Source organism: Atractosteus spatula, chromosome 17, assembly GCF_055471065.1.
Source record: "Atractosteus spatula isolate fAtrSpa1 chromosome 17, fAtrSpa1.hap1, whole genome shotgun sequence".
NCBI classification, from domain to species: Eukaryota; Metazoa; Chordata; class Actinopteri; order Semionotiformes; family Lepisosteidae; genus Atractosteus; species Atractosteus spatula.
The window spans coordinates 6,259,932-6,265,135 of NC_142722.1; the positions used below are offsets into that span (position 1 = coordinate 6,259,932).

The 5,204-nt window shown below is 42.2% G+C and overlaps 1 protein-coding gene across 1 annotated transcript in view; it reads right to left on the reverse strand.

Moving 5' to 3' along the window:
- gnb1l (guanine nucleotide binding protein (G protein), beta polypeptide 1-like) overlaps positions 1-4,875 on the reverse strand; it is a 33,327-nt gene extending 28,452 nt beyond the window's left edge. Inside the window, exon 1 of the mRNA XM_088935584.1 lies at positions 4,860-4,875. The gene's annotated coding sequence lies outside the window, so the exon portion shown is untranslated. The remainder of the gene's footprint in view (positions 1-4,859) is intronic.
- Positions 4,876-5,204: the final 329 nt, after the last annotated feature.

Genomic DNA, 5,204 nt, shown 5'->3' on the forward strand with positions numbered 1-5,204 from the left:
AACAGTAAGAGACACGTTCTTCTGTCTCTGATGTCTTTCTGGAGATTGTTCTCGAGATTGGTGCACTCACTCTGTTTCAGCTTTTTCAGAGTTGGGAAAAGCTGCTTTAATGGAATACAAGATCAACGCACACCAGCCAGAAGGCTTCGATGAAAATCTGTCTTGTATCACAGTGATCCCTCAAAGAACACCTATTCTGTATGCAGGCTTTCAAATTCTCACCATGCCAAGGTCACTGAGAAAGAATCATCTTCTCTCCCACATCACCAAACTGGCTTACATTAGAGGGTGTGGATGGTGCTGTATGCATACGAAGGTACATTTCATTGAAAGATGTCTTTGCCCAAAATGTCAGGAGAGTATAAAACAAGCTATTTATTGAAGTCAATATCCTGACTTTCCTCTGGAAAAGGCAATTAAACGTATTAAATCTCTACTAAGATTTGAAGGACAAGCACCTCGTCTCACGGGATTCACGAAGAGCTGGATATGTCAGCAGCAGATCCAGTTAGGTAAAGCAACTAATTTACCAACTAATTAGAGTCAAAGTGCTACTGACCATGTCAGAGGAAACCACAATTGCAAAGAGCCCGTTTCTCCTTAACAGTAGTTTAAAGTTGACAGGACCAATCTTTTTTTGCAGTGGTGAACAATGAGGCCTGCTACATTAAGTGATCCTTTGATCTGATACTCCTTGTGTTCTTACAGCAGAGAATTAAGCATCTCCTCCCTCATCCTAAAACATAATGCCAGGACATGCTGCAACAACCCTAGACTTCTTAGTCTAAAAGGGAGTGAGCTGTAATATCAACAATGACAATCTTTTGTTTAATTCCGTCTTTTTTTCCCTCTCCTGCAGGAGACAGCCTATTTATTAGCTTGCTAATACCTTGTATAAACACAGAGAGACGCACGCATGTTTCAAAATGCCAAAAAAGGGGGTTAAAAAATGCAAAACTTTAAACCCAGGCAGCTGTTTTTTTATTGATTAAAAACAAACAACTCAAAGTGAAATGTAGGTGTGACTATAGAGCAGGAGAGTCCCGGAGGGTCTGCAGGTTTTCATTCCTCTGCTGCTCTTCAAGACCTGGCTCTCAGCTAAGCGGCACTGATGCAAGATTTCCCAAGGCCTTCAGCTGCTGAGAACTCCAGGAGACCTTGAAGACTAGTGCTGCGTGCTTGTGATCCAGAGACTGCTGCAGTGCCTCCCAGCAGCCTGAGCCTCTCCGGCTCACAGTTCAGATGGGACAAGCTCAAAATCCGGCAGAAATGTTACAGGACCACGGAAACCGCTTTTGGTGGGAGTGCATGCTCAGAAACCATTTAAAACGATTGCACTGCATTCTTTCAGCGCACAGAATACCAAGCTACCCATCCCGAGACTTTTCAAAAGCACGCATTTTTGCTCCAGCCCCCCTTCTCCCCCCCCCCCCCCACCACGTGCCTCGTAGCGCTCAGGCGGGAGTTCGCCTCGCTATTTCCCAGAACCCCTGGAGCGGAGAGACGCGGTGAGACTGGAGACGTCTCAGAGCCGGCAAGCACTGGCGGGCCATGGGGAAGGGACGGCGGCGGGGCAGCCAGCAGGAGACGGGGCACAGCTCGGGGAAGGGCCAAACCGCAGAGATAAGAAGAACATTCCTGATCCAGGGAATGGGAAGACTGGATGGGAAGATCTGGATCAGACGCTGGCAATCTTATCACAGAGATGCAAACCTCCTCTCTGATTGATGATGTGAATGTTACAAGTTCTACTGGGCACTGTTGACTGGAATAGCCTAAAGCAGCTATTTTTCAATGCCCGAGAATTGCTATGGTAAAACACTAGCTCTGTTTACTATAATACCAGATTTTTTTATTATAAAAAAAAAGAGACCGCAGACTCCATATACAATTATGCCCTTTAATTACACATTGCCTTCTCTCCCACTATACTATCATTAGTTACAAATCAGAGAACAGGAACTGTTCCTGCAATACCACAATCTAATTGCTATCTGATATACTGCTTTGGTATTGCTTATTACATAGTCCTCATGCAACCACAAATCTCATCCACAATATAGCTCCCATTTGTTTCCCTGCCACCTTTGTACAGTGGTAGTGTTCATACAGTTTGTACTCCTAAATCAAACAGCATAATGCATATTTTTGCTCTACTGTAAAAATCACAGAAGGATGAATGGCAGCAGTCCTACATTCATGCACAAGACAATTAAAATTGAATGTCTTTAGATCAGTTTATGTTTTAAGAATTTTACTGATCATTCATTTTAAGCACATCTGAAAATTAATTGTTCTCTGTGCATGTTCAGCCTGACCTCAATATGCAACATCAGATGGTCATTAAATACAAACTAGTAAAAGTAAAAGAAATAAAATGCTGCAAGACAAAAGAGCACGCAGTGTTGTCAAAAAAGTGTGCTTGAGCCAGAGGTTTAATGTATGTGACTGTTATACATCACAGTAATGCCTGGCTTTTTAAAACCAACTTGTGGTTTCCCCTCTGAAATTGGAGTGTTTAATATAGTCCAAGAATTCCTTTGTCCTGAAAACAAACTGAACATAATGAGAGCAAATGTTATTTTCCTATTTGCTTTCTCCCTATAAACAAACCACAAGCACACTGACATACTGAACTGTAAGCAAACTGTGCATCTCGTCTACAGAAAATGGCTCCTATCAAAGCAAGATCAGCTGCCACAAAGAGATGGAAAGAGAATGTTAAAGAAAAATAGGTCTGCTGTCAGTTTAGGGTTTTTCAAATTCAACTTCCATTTATATACTGGACGCCAATGGTGCAGGGTTATGCATGAGCAGGCAAAACAGGAAACTGAGCATAAATCACTACTACCGTCAACAGAGCTCCAGGCGATTTTCACATGCCATCAGTCAATTGTGCTAAAGAAGCCCATCAATATGGCAGTGTCTGCTCTAAGTGTCAGAAGAATATTGTCTATTGGTCCTGCCAGTCAATCTGCACACTAATGTTTGGCTGTAAAATGGTGAATAGTGTCAAGGAAGAAGATAAGCCAATGATTTATATCTATCTGTGTCAGACTGATAATACAGAGCTACAGGCAAGAAGAGACTAGCTCCATTTGGCAAGAACCTATGCTTAAAAAAAAGATACAAGAAGCATCAAAAAATGAATGCCCGATTAAGTTAATCAGAGTTTCAACTACAGAGATGTTCTTCATTAACGCTCTCAGGAACATACAGCGGATTATTTCCCTCTTTAGTCTGACAGTAGATACACTGTGCAACTCAGATTATCCTGCAACACAGTCCTATTTGCTGGTCTCATGTTTGACCTAGTAAGGTCTTAAATTATTTGCAATAATTCAAAGAAAATGTAACTATTATTTGCTGTACATGGTTATTAACCTAACCTAAAAGACTGGCCCTTGTGTAAATACAAAAAAACTGAATACGATGTTAATGGTATAAAAACAAAAGGTTAAACCCTCCCAGAAACAACTGGGTAGTGATGGGATATGGGCTGGCTCAATGAGTGAATCCCTCTCTAACTGCTGGTCGAGAATAAAGGGTTTTCCACCTTTCCAGGCTAGGGGAAACATAAACTAAACAGAATTTTGTGACAAAGTAGGAAAATGTTCCTAATTATAAAAGCAAGATCAACACATCCATGACATGCGCTGTCACACAGGCTGTGTGGGAGTGTTGGTTTTAAAAACACTTGGGAGGAAAAGCTTCCTATTTTTCCAAAGGGCCCCCTGAACAGTTCGATGATTCCCAGGAGGCCAAGTGGAATCCTCACAGTCCTGATTACATGAATGCAAGCAGGAGTCCCCAAGTGTGGGTACACGAATGGTTCAACCACCCCCAAGGATAAGCAGGCTCAAGTCTGCTGTGGCTCCCTGCATGACTGTGGCCCCTGTGATGTGCAGAGAACCCGCGAGCTTACAGTGATGTCAGTGAGCGCCACCTCACTACTCCATCTAACTCTTCTGTATGGCTCTGTGGCAGTCTTACTGTGGGAAATAGATGCTGTATAAAATAAGCAAGGATTTCAGCAGAAAGTGCTCACCATCCACATTCTCTTTGCCCTGGTACAGGAACCGTCGTGGTGAGAGGAACTTAACAACTGCCAATTCTAATTTAGCAGGCACTTAAAAGGAATAAATGAGCTGGATTCCACATTGAGCTCTGGATAAAAGCAGATGGAGATGGATGGAGAGCAGATTTAAATATTAGCATAGGCATGCCGTTAAGTGCCTTTTCTAGCATTTTTCTTCTAGTTATGACTTTACATCATTCTTCATTCTCCTTTATTTAAAGACCACAGAAAGTCATTTAATGTCGGAGACAACATCTAATTAACAAATTGAAGCACTGAATATGAAATTCCTGTACAAACATGTTGACAAAGCTAATTACAGGGTGAAGATCTTAAATTGTTGTTTTTTTACGCCTCTTCCGAAACAGACAGGCAGCTATAAACTAAACGAGTTACTTGTCAATGTTGGTAATTGGGTTCAACTGCAATGAGGCAATCAGATATCTCATCATTGTAAAGGAGACTTCAAGTGACAGGATTGGGTTTTGCAGCTGGTGGTAGGGGGCAGCACATGCCTATTTGGGTTACCACAATGGTTTATTATTATTAACCAGAGGCACAGGGGTCCCCAGAATCTCTCTGCCCAGAACGGCATTGTCTAAAATCAGCAGCAGTCAGTCTCACACTCTGAACGGGACTTGTACTTCCGCTTTCAATGTGCTAGAATTTGAGATGATGCCACCACAATAATTGTGATGAATCATCACGGTATCTCCTGACAAAAAGAATCTGGGGACATCCCCATCACATTTTTTTTATAAAGCAAATGGCTTCTTCAAACCTTAATCAGAAAGTCAAGACTCCGTACAGGATACACATGGTGATCAGGATTCACAACTTGACCAGCACGTCTTTAGAAGGAGGGAGAAATCTGTTCACCAGGGGAACATACAAACTCCACAGCTGCCCCAATCTACAATCAAACCCAGGACAATGGAGCTGTGAGGTAGGAGCACTAAGCACTGCATCATCATGTCACACATCACAACTTCTTTCACATCTAAAAGTGCAAAAAGGATCTTTCATCCTATCATCATTGCTGTAGAGCAGAGACTTGTGACAAAAATGGGAGTCAATGGGAAATTCCCCCAAAGATGGAAGAACAAACCTGTGTGTGAGAGGTGGT